Genomic DNA, 11,798 nt, shown 5'->3' on the forward strand with positions numbered 1-11,798 from the left:
ACTCAAAAGAGCATTATAATTCATGGGGACCCATTTATAGGCTCTGTGAGTCTAATTAACACCAAGGATTGAGTGATGCGTGTGAGTGTGATGCCAGGGGGGTTTAGTGTGATGGGCACCAGGGACGTGCAGAGAATGACATTTCAAAAATGATAGAATGATAGAAATATAGAAAATAGACGACCTCCAAGCTCACAACGCGCCGCGCTGCGGCGCATTGTTAGCTTTGAGGTCAACTATTTTCAGTGCTTTATACCACACTGAACTAAGCATGATCAAGTCAATACTGGAGATGTGGCGTAACGGCATGGATTTCTACACAGAGAGTTGCAATTCTTTCAACATAAGATGCTGCATTCAAGTTCAGGAGAGTTTGGACAAGGCAATTCTATTGAATGCTGCCTTCAGGTATGGCATGGAAAGAGGGCATTTGCATTTCTTTCACCATCGTAAAAAGAAAACTGCATTCATGGTCTGGAGAGGGCACTTTTTACAGACGAATAAAAGGGCAGGGGCTCAAGCCCCCTTTGAGGTCTATGTGTGCCTGATGGGCACCATGTTCTATACAAGGCCCCTGTACCCACCACCATCTGGTGAATAAACTCCCTGGGGGATTGTGCCCATTCTTGCCTGGTATATAAGACTGCTTGGCATCCTGACACCGTACATGTACATGCTCCCTCTGCAAGGCCGGCTCCAGGAGATTTAATTTGCATCGCCTCTAGGGCTCGCTCTGAAAACAAACAAACAAGGACGCTTTCTTCATGGAATAATGAAAACATGTTTTGCATGGCGAGCAACACTATATCAAAGGCCCTGTGCAGGGGCGTGGCGGCACCGAGCTTGCCACGCTGCGAGCTTGTAGATCTGCTATTTTTGAAAAATCGTGTCTTTGAATATTTCAAATCCTTCCTATGTCAGTGGTGCTCAAACCTTTTCATGTGAAGGACCCCCAAAATTATATGTGTTTGGCCACGGACCTAGCCTGGTTCCATGTAGCCTGGAATCCAGCCTGTTTGCTCCGTTCCACATTTTGTATTGTCTCTACGCATCACATGTGATGCGTAGAGACAATACAAAATGTGGAACGGAGCAAACAGGCTGGATTCCAGGCTAGGTTCCATGATCTTCAATCCCATAGACCCGCCCACTCTCAGAGTGGACTGTTTCTCTGGTCTGGAATTGTGTTCATAATAAGTGATTTCTGGAGCCGAAATGACGGCTCCTCCAATTAGCGCAGGGGGTGGGGGTGGGTTTAACAAATAACCAATCCGTGCCGTCAAAGTCCCATCCCCTCCAGAAATCGCTCAAACAGGGCACAATGTCAGACTCAAGCTTCAGCTGAGTCTGAAATCAGGCTACCACTGACCCCCATCCCCATATTTAGTTCCAAGAACCCCCCAGAAGCAAAATTTGAGTTGCAAATGTTCGCTTAAAAAATACATATATTCAAAGATTTGCACACATTTTCACGACTTCTCAAAAATAGGAGATCTACACAAGCTTGCAGCAAGGCACTCTATCTCCAGACAGAGCCACTGCTGTACGAATGATGCTGTATTATTATAGGCGAATCTACTCAGCAGCGCGTAAATGAAAAAAAAAATCAAATTAAAATAATTACATTCTGCATTATGACCACTATTACGTTGGTACTTACAGTACATTCAATTGTTGCTGAATGTAAGTGCTTGACATATTGTCAAGCAGCATGATGCATCCTTTCCATATTGCTGCCCTTTAATTCTATTGTTTTAAATGTATTGTACAGCACGCTGTTTGTTATTGAGTTGGTATATCTGCTATTTTTCAATGGGGCTTTTAAGCCGTGACATCATTTTGTAGTCAGACCTCCAAGCAGATGTATTGTCAATATCTGTCCCTCGCTATTTCAACAGATCCGAGACAAAAATAACGACTAAAGTATAATCAACAACAAAGAGAAGAAAAATTAGTAAATAGTAAAAAGATTCGCTTTTTTTTAGGGGCAAAAGTTCTCCTCTGCCTACAAAATGATGTCAGACTTAACAGCCCCATAGCTTAAGTATAAAATAATTAGGGCCCCTCCTTGCCTGGCGTTGCTAGACTCTATACCACCAGGGGTGTTGTTTTTCGCTCTGGTTTACCAGGCAAGGCCCCCTCCACCTTGGGCCCTAGTAGCCTAACTCTCCCCCCCCCCCCCCCTCTCCCCCCCCCCTTGTGACGCCCCTGGCCCTGTGTATTCCTATACAATCTTTGCCCTAACAAAAGCAGTGTTATAGAAGAAGACATAATGACCCCCCCGCCTTATGAAGATCCCCCATGATCCTCATTGCGTGCGTTTTTCCCATTTCCTCTCGTCCCTATAAGAGACGTATTTAGATTCACTGCCGCTGGCAAAACGTTGCACTTTTGACTCTAAACGCTAAAAATAGTTGACAGCTTTACTTCACTAGTCACTGGTTACTTTGCAGATGATGGGTTATTAAATACAGAACATCATTGTTGCAGCAGTTTAGTGGCTCAGAGCCTCTGCCTGATATAGCGCCACCATCAGGCCCATTTTTTCAAACACATTTTTGGACACTGCTCCTACAGATTTTGTCCTAAAATCACTCAAATCGGTACACAGTACGTCCACACTCATCTCATCAACATGCATCTGTCCCATATAGCGCCACCATCAGGCCATTTCTTTCAAACACATTTTTGGACACTGCTCCTACACATTTTGGCCTAAATTCACGCTGCGACCTGACGGTCGCTTATCTCCCGATTAGGGAGTCTTACTGGTTAAATAAAGAACATTAACAGATACTGTACATCATTGATGCAGCAGTTTAGTGGCTCAGAGCCTCTGCCTGATGATCAACAAAAACATATCTCTCTCCCCCTGGGACTTTCAAGGCCAACCTCGCGTCACCAGACTTTCCACCTCAGCGTAAAGCCTGGTATTCGTTCTAAAACTATAGCTGTGTGATCCGGTTTTAAAAAATCACACCCAATGTGAAGTGAGCGGTGGTCGTGCTTGCATAACGTCTTAGATATAGATAGATAGATAGATACCTTTATTATCCCAAGGGGGAAATTTAGTTGTCCAGTAGTAGCACAGCAGTATACAGTTATTTCAAAGTTACAGAGACGTAAGAAAGATAGATAAGAGGGAAAAAAACAAAACAAAGACAAGAGCAGTACAGTACCAATAAGGAGAAGGTGCATCAATAGAGGGGGCGAATAATATATAAGTATATATACATAAAGTGTCTTGCAAAAGAGACCATAGCAGTCAATGCTAGTTAGTGCAAACAAGTATCTCACTGTCATTGTTAAACAAAGCAAAAATACTCAGAAACTACCAACACTAACAACCTAATAGTGCAGTGTCAAAAAATCAGTGCGAAAAACGAAGAAACTAGGAAGCGTGTCACCGCAAGGCGCACATGAGCACTCTTCCTGGAAGGTCCTTAGAGGTCAAAGTCAATACAGCAATTGTTCCTTAGAGGTCAAAGTCAATACAGCAATGGTTCCGTAAGTCTAAGTTAGGAAGGGAGACCTTTTCAAGCGTCCGTTATGTGTCTCGTTGTACAGCTTAAGGGCAGCCGGTACAAAAGATTTTCCTAATCTCTCACATCTCCGTACTGGGTAGGTAAAGCGGTCGTTTCCTCTCTTACTCCAGTAACTGGTGATCTCTAGATGGAGGGGGTGGGAGGAGTTCTCCAAGATGGAATCTAGCTTCTTCGCAGTGCGCACCCTGGTTACTTCCTCCACCCCTGTTATAGAATTCTTCAATCATACTAGACTAATATGAATAAGTTGAATTCTGAGAGGAAGAAGTGCAATGAATACAGTATTTATTAACAACATAATCAAAGAGCTCTGAGACAACACTTAACATGCGTGTTGCCTCCCTTCCCTGGGCACCCTCACACTTATATAGCACAAGATTACAGGAATAGCAGAGGGGGTAGATCAGAGTACATCCATGTAAGGCTTCAGTCAGGAACAATTAAATGACAGGACACGACATTCTGGTGACAGGTGAGGGAGTGCTTAGAATATAAACCCTGACACGGCACTATGCCAATGACATGACTTCTGGTTCCTTTAGAAACAAATTAGTAGTTACATTTATTTAGATATCTATCACACCCCCTGCAGAGAGGACCCAAAGACAGAGCCTGCTTTCTTCAGTCTGTTTAGGTTAAACGTGTCACCTGCTCTGTTGTTGCCACCCCAGCATGTTATGCCAAAAAAGAGGACACTTGCCATGACAGACTGATAGAACATCTGTAGCATCCTATTGCACACCCCAAACGATCTCAGTCTTCTCAGGAGGAACAGCCTGCTTTTCCCCTTGCTGTGAATCGCCTGCGCGTTGTCCGACCAGTCCAGTGAACTATTCAGGTGTACTCCGAGGAATTTGTAGTTATCCACGAGCTCAACCACCTCACCGTTAATGGTGCTTGGCACCGACTCTCTTGGAGGTGCGGAAGTCCACCACCATCTCCTTAGTCTTGCTTGCGTTGAGCTTGAGATGGTTGTCCTCGCTCCACTGCACAAAGTCCCTAACCACACCAATCGTGCTCAGCCGTGTTGTCACCCGAGATCTTGCTGATCACTACGGTATCATCTGAGAACTTCTGCAGATGACAGGTCTTGGAGTTGAAGCGGAAGTCCGATGTATAGAGAGTGAACAGGAAGGGTGAGAGCACAGTTCCTTGAGGGGCCCCCGTGTTGCTCACCAGCACATCGGACCGACAGCCCTGCAGTCTCACAGACTGTGGTCTTTCTGAAAGGTAGTCTGTGATCCATGCCACAAAGCCCTTGTCCACCCCCATCAGCGTAAGCTTCTCCGCAAGCAGAGACGGTTGGATAGTGTTGAAAGCACTGGAGAAGTCAAAAAACATAATTCTGACTGTGCTGCCCAGATCTTCCAGATGGGTGAGAGACTTATGGAGCATGTAGGTGATGGCGTCATCAACCCCAATATCAGCCTGGTAGGCAAACTGAAGGGGGTCCAGGTGATCACTGACCGCCGGTCTCAGTAGGTTCAGAACCAGCCGTTCAAAGACCTTCATGACCTGTGATGTCAGGGCGACTGGTCTGTAATCATTGAGGACCGAGGGACGGGTCTTCTTAGGCACTGGGACAATGCAGGAGGACTTCCACAGCTGTGGTACCTTCCCCGTCCTCAGGGAGAGGTTGAAGAGATGCGTGAGGGGGACAGCAAGCTGCTCCGCGCAAGCCTTAAGCACCTTAGAGTTGATGTTATCAGGTCCCGCTGCTTTCCTGGTGTTGACTTTTCCGAGTTGGCGCCTCACTTGCTCGGTGGTGAGAAACAGGGTGGGTGGGGGGGGGGGGGGGGGAGATGGTGCAGGGGAAGAAAGAGGGCGGCAACCGAGGTCACCGTTTGACCCAGCCGCTGCTTGTTGAACATTAACAGGAGCACCGTCAAACCGATTGAAAAAACGGTTCATCTCGTTTGCCAGCTCCTCCGTGCCTGACACAGTAGAGTTGGCAGAGCCGTACCCCGTGATCTTCCTAAAACCACCCCACACTTGTCTCGTATTGTTCTCCCTCAGAGAGTTCTCCAGCTTAGCTTTGTAGCTCCCTTTTGCCTGAGCCTTGACTGTTTTAAGCTCCTCCACCACCACCCTCACGCCCTCCGAGTCACCTGCATGGAACAGATCCCTTTTTCTCTTAAGGAGGTGAATGATTTCTTTTGTCATCCACGGCTTGTTGTTAGAGAAGCAGCGAACCTTCTTAGTAGGAACACACACCTTCTCGCAGAAGCAGATATAGTCAGTGATAACCTGACAAAGGCTATCTACATCATCCCCATGTTCACTGAAAAATGATTCCCAGTCTGTCATTTCAAAATCAAATCTGAGTCTCTCCTCCGCCTCCCCCGTCCAACACTGAACCTCCCTGATGAATGGAAGCACTCTCTTCACGACAGGAAGATACGAGGGCTCCAGTTTCACCATGGAGTGATCAGAGCCACACACAGGGGGGAGGGAGACGCAACTGTATGCGTTCCTAACATTAGCATACAGGAGGTCAAGAGTATTCTCACCTCTTGTTTTGCAAGTGACATACTGGGAGAAATCAGACAGGCCCTTAGCAACATTCACCTGGTTTAAGTCCCCGTTCAGCAGAATAAGGGAGCTAGGGTAGTGCGTTTGAAAACTGGCCACAGTAGAAAAAATAGTGTCCCGAGCTACCGCTGCATTGCCACTAGGTGGACAGTACACGGTCAACAGGACGACGCACGAGAATTCCCGTGGTAGATAAATTGGTCTCAAAACGACCCCCAGTAGTTCGATGTCTGGGTTACAAATTACCTTTTTCACTGTGGCGTGTTCTTCCCTGCACCAGGTCTTACTAAAGTAAACAAGTATCCCACCCGCTCTTTTCATTTTGCCATTGTTTTTCACTATCTCTCGATCTGCTCTTATCATACAAAAACCATCTACAGAGATAGAGTTATCTGGACATGAACTGTTCAGCCATGATTCTGTAAGACAGATAATGTTGGCATTTTTGTATTCACTCTGAGATAACATGAGAGTTACCAGTTCGTCCGCTTTATCAATATCCTGAACTGATCTAACATTCCCCAAAACAACAGAAGGGAGACAGTGCTGTGTAGAAGAGGGGGGGAGGGGAGGGGAGCTAGAGGGGGGGAGAGGGGGGAGGGGAGGGGAGCTAGAGGGGTTTTTGATTCTCCACAGGGCACGCTTTTTCCCTTTGTGAATTCCACTGCTCTTCCTTCTTCCATTACTCTTCCTCCTACCTCCAGCCTTCCTCCTACCTCCAGTCCTCAGGTAGGGAATAATGTCTTTACTGGGTAAAGAGTATTGATCCTTGAGTGAGAGAAGTTTCTCACGACTGTACTGTAGGCGAGCGTCTCCGTGCGCCGGTTGTTGTTGAACGTATCCATGCGCCATCTGCGCCCCGTGCGTCACGACGGTCCTATCCGTCCACAGCGCCTCGCTCCGCGGCTCCTTGTCTCCCGCGATAATGTTCATGTCCATGGTTCACTCCGTGAACCGAAAGCGTGCACCGTGTACCTTGTAACAGTCCAGTTCCACGTCTTTAAAAAGAAAAAAACACACGGCTACATCCGCAAGTCCGCGCGTAAAAGTAGTCCCAGCGGTGATCGTGTCCTTAAACTCCCGGGCTGTTCCAGCCCAACCGGCCGTCGCAGATCGAATCCAACGACCCCCACCGGTCGATTCACGGCACCGAGAGCCGTGTACGGCCCGACTCACTCCTTTATAGGGTAAAAAAACACGGCACCGTTCGGGTACACCGCGCGCTAAACAGGCTGGGCCTAGAGGTTCATTGTTCACGGTCGCTGACCAGCCGGTCAGAACAATGAAAAAATAAAAACACGGATAAAAACACGTAAACACTAAAAAGAAATAAAAACAAAGACCACCAGACAGATGCCAGGTCTGGCCCGTGTGAAGAAGGGTCACACAGAAGGAAAGAAACACGTAAAAAGAAGGGAAAAAAAAGAAAAGAAGGAAGAAACTGCAGGAGCTCCACTGGACACACGTCTGCCCTCAAGGAGCGACGCGTGTCGTGTCTAGGATTTGAGTCTAGGATGTACAGGCTATGCTACACACACACACACGTTTTGCTATGGCAAAACGCTGAGGAAAAAGGCTACAGACACACGCACAGCCACTCTATGGAGCGGTTTACTACCGCTCAAAAAAGAAAGGGCCGGACTGGGACATAAATTCAGCCCTGGCACCTTGGCCCAGACCGGCCCACCACAACAATCGGTGCGAACCGAACATAGAAGATCTACAAACCCACAACGCATCATGGCAGAGGCGCATTGTGGGTTTGTATGTTGTTAATGTTGTGGGACTCCTGGGCCACAGTGGGCTGGGTTTGGGCTACCAATCATCTGTGTCTCTCGGCTTTTCCTATCATTGTGAAGCAGAATTCACCAAGCGTTGGATTGTTCACCCACTATATAGGGAACGTGAGCTGGGTTTAGACCGATGGGACCCCACCTTCACTTAATGAGGCCTGCAGGTTAATACTGGAATACCGATATATTATTGATTTCAGCTGTTACAATTCCAAACATGACCTGCTATATTAGTAGCTTAATGACTATTTAATTTATGTCCAATGTATTTATTTGTATTTAAGTTCATAAAGTTGACATGAGTATATAACTAAATGTGTTTGAAACTAATTCAAAAGGTTACATTTCAGGATTCCAATTAAAAAATAACAAAAAAATAATTAAGGATTCCAATTCAAAAGAAGCAAAAATAGCCGATCTACAAGCTCAAAACGCATCGCAGCAATGAGATACTAGAATGACGAAATAGGACGTAGCGTTATGCAATGTGGCCCTCTGGAGTGAAGGTGGAAATATAGTGTCCCTCTCCATCATCAAAGCTGCCCACCCCTGGTTTAGACTGTGGTGAGACAGGTTCGTTTCACCCTACTGATGATGTGTTGTTGCAATAGTAATCCCGCTCAGTACGAGAGGAACCGCAGGTTCAGACATTACTGAAGGATTGGCCCTGCTTGGCATCCTAACACCGTACATGTATGTACATGCCCCCGCTGCATGGCCGGGTCCAGGAGAGATTTTATTTGCATCGCCTCATAGGGCTCACTCTGAAAACAAACAAACAAGGACGCTTTTTCATAGAATAATGACAACATGGAACCAAAGGGTCCATTTGGTTTATTTTCTACACTCTCTGGGCCCTATTATGATCCAGGTCTTATGCCTTATGCCTTAACTTCTTTGCCTTTTTTTTACTATTTTGTTTTTGTTTTTTAAATATTTCAAGTTCACAACGTGCAGATGTAGATCAGCATTTGAAGTATTTAAAAATGTTTTTCAAAATAGTGAAAAAAAGGTAAAGAAGTTAAGGCATAAGGCATAAGACCTGGATCATAATAGGGCCCTCTGAGTCCCCGGACCCCACTTTTGAGAACCAATGCTTTAGGCTAGTCGCTAAAGTTAAGGTTAAAGTTTAACCATATTGTGTCATATTGTATATTTTTATTTTCAGATATTGGTCCCTGGGCCAAATATGTGTCCTGGACTTGAAAATGTCTGAGAACCACTGATCTACCTGACCTTGTTAGTTCAGTGAGCTTGTCTTGGATCCTGACATCCTGTCCTTTAAGCCATGCATGCGCCTTTAAGTAGACAAAGAGCAATCATTGCTGTCCCTCAGGGGATTTTATATTCCTTCCACTGAGATTCTTCTGGCTTTGGAAGACGGGGCGGCGCCACTGCCAAGGCAGAGCAGCTGAGTTGGAATCCGAAGGTTCCAGGCTCGATTCCCGGCTCCTCCCATGTGGCGACAGTGGCTCAGGGGTAGAGTTGCTGTCTTAGAACACGGAGGGTTCCTGAAGGGTTCCCAGTTCGATCCCGGGCTCCCTCAGAGCAAGTGTCGAAGTGTCCTTGAGCAGGTTGGTGCCTTGTTGCACGCAGGTTTCCTCCGCCATCTGTGTGTGAATGGGTGTGTAATACATTGTAAAGCGCTTTGGAGAAAAGCGCTGTATAAATGCAGTCCATTAATCGGCTAAAAACGGCAGCTGGCAGGAGACTCTTGTGTTCCCAGTGTCACGTAGACTTTTGATTGATTGAAGATTTTATCAGAGGTTTGCATAGGAATGATTCATTCAGTGCACTGGTTACAAAGTCAACTAAAAGAGGATACAAACCACAAGACAGCTTTTTCGCTTGTTTAAATTGGGGTACCCTTTACAACTCATAAAATATGAAATGACAGACACATAGAACACAGTATAGGCTATACTGTAGGCAGAAAATATCATCATAATAAGACAGTCGGAAGACCAAATAAAAAACTAGAAATACTGTTCCTACGAAACAGTGTGGGCTTGCATGTAACACCATGTATGAGCACAAAGATCTACCATTTGGCTGCACCTCATTGTACTGTCGAGGAGAACTTGACTAAATAGACGTAATAGGTTACGTCATTTTTGAAGAGAACTTGATAGATAAATAATGAAGATTTCAGCGAGCCCACAATAAATGGTATTTACATTCAAAGGAAAGGTCAGGGGAGGTAGGGATAGGCTTTGTCTCAGGGGCGTCAATTGGGTATGGCAGGGGTATGCAACTGCCATATACCCTGGGTCCAGGGGGGAAATAAAAGTTACTTTTAAATATAAATCCATGTCTCTTTGTCTATCTGTTCTGGTTATTAATATTATGTTGTTAAATTACAGTAAAATAACTACAAATGCAAAATTTAACAACATAGTCACTTTAACAAGGTATTATAATTATATTCTCCACTCTTTTATTCTCCTCATCTTGACAAAATGGTATATTCCCAGGTTCCGCAGGTCAGCTGCACAGGTGCAATGCATTATTGTTAATTGTGGCACGTTTACTAACATGCCAAGTTTAGCTGCACTTGAACAACCATTCCAGGCTGCCATATCCAGCCCAAGAAACCGTAGAAACGGGGGGAAAATAGAATGTACTTCTTAAAATAAATGTATCATGCCTTTTGCTAAGGTATGGCAACATGACTGGTGTCAACATGACTGGTGTCTTGCACGCACGCCTTCGCGCGCGTGCAAGACACCAGTCATGTTGCCATACCTTAGCTTTTTCTGAACTGATGCCACTGCTTTGTGTTAACAGTCACACATTAGGGACATCATGGTCAGCAAAGAGCCTACAGTATAAGTGGGAGTGGGAACAGCCTCCTACCAAAACATGGAAAAGCCTTTAATGCACGTATCCAGACGATGTTGTTATTTCACCATCAGGGGTGTCACAAGGGGGGTCTGTCTGTCTGTCTGTCTGTCTGTCTGTCTGTCTGTCTGTCTGTCTGTCTGTCTGTCTGTCTGTCTGTCTGTCTGTGTGGGCTCATATAACTGGATTTCAAAGGGAGCCCACCATGTGATGGTGCATGGATGGTGCCTCGCTCCCATAATGATGATGGATATCAAATTAGCAAGTCCAATTAAGCAGCTGTAAGCCCAACAATACCAACAACACTATTGCATATTAATTAATGTAATACCCCTGTGTGTGTGTGTGTGTGTGTGTGTGTGTGTGTGTGTGTGTGTGTGCATGCGTGCGTGCGTGCGTGCGTGCGTGCGTGCGTGCGTGCGTGCGTGCGTGCGTGTGTGTGTCTCTAGAGAGGAACAGTGTGAAATCCAGTGGTGTATAATATTAATAACTAAGTACATTTACTCAAGTACAGTACTTAAGTACAATTTTAAGGTGTTTACTGTAGTATACAATTTTCAGTACTTTTACTCCACTACATTTCAGAGGCAAATATTTCTCCACTACAATTATTTGACAACTCTAATTACCTTGTAGATTAATTATTATTACAAAACATGCATTAACCACTGCAGCCCTACTGTAAATGCATGTCGGCCATTTGAAAGTAGCAGATCTACACGCTCACTGCGTCGCATTTGTGAGCTTGCAGAGCTGCTATTTTCAAAAGATTATTTTACATTTTGAACTTGTATGTTGGGACATTCTGTATATTGAGTAGGCCTACTTTATGCTTTTGGTATGTACATTTTGATACCAATACTTCTGTTCTTTTACTCAAGTAAATGTTGAAATTTCCAGACTTTTACTTCCCACTGAGCACTGGTCTAAAATTGGTCTAAAAGTTAAAGTGTTTTAGACATCTAAGCTTAGATTAGGCCACACATCGACATTGCTACCCTGGCCGGGAATTGAACCAGGGACAACCAGGGACTCTGTGATAGACATGAATTATGATACATAATTGTATGATTTGTGTATGAGGCTC

The sequence above is a fragment of the Nannobrachium achirus genome, assembly GCF_963921795.1.
Source record: "Nannobrachium achirus genome assembly, chromosome: 3".
Lineage (NCBI taxonomy): Eukaryota > Metazoa > Chordata > Actinopteri > Myctophiformes > Myctophidae > Nannobrachium > Nannobrachium achirus.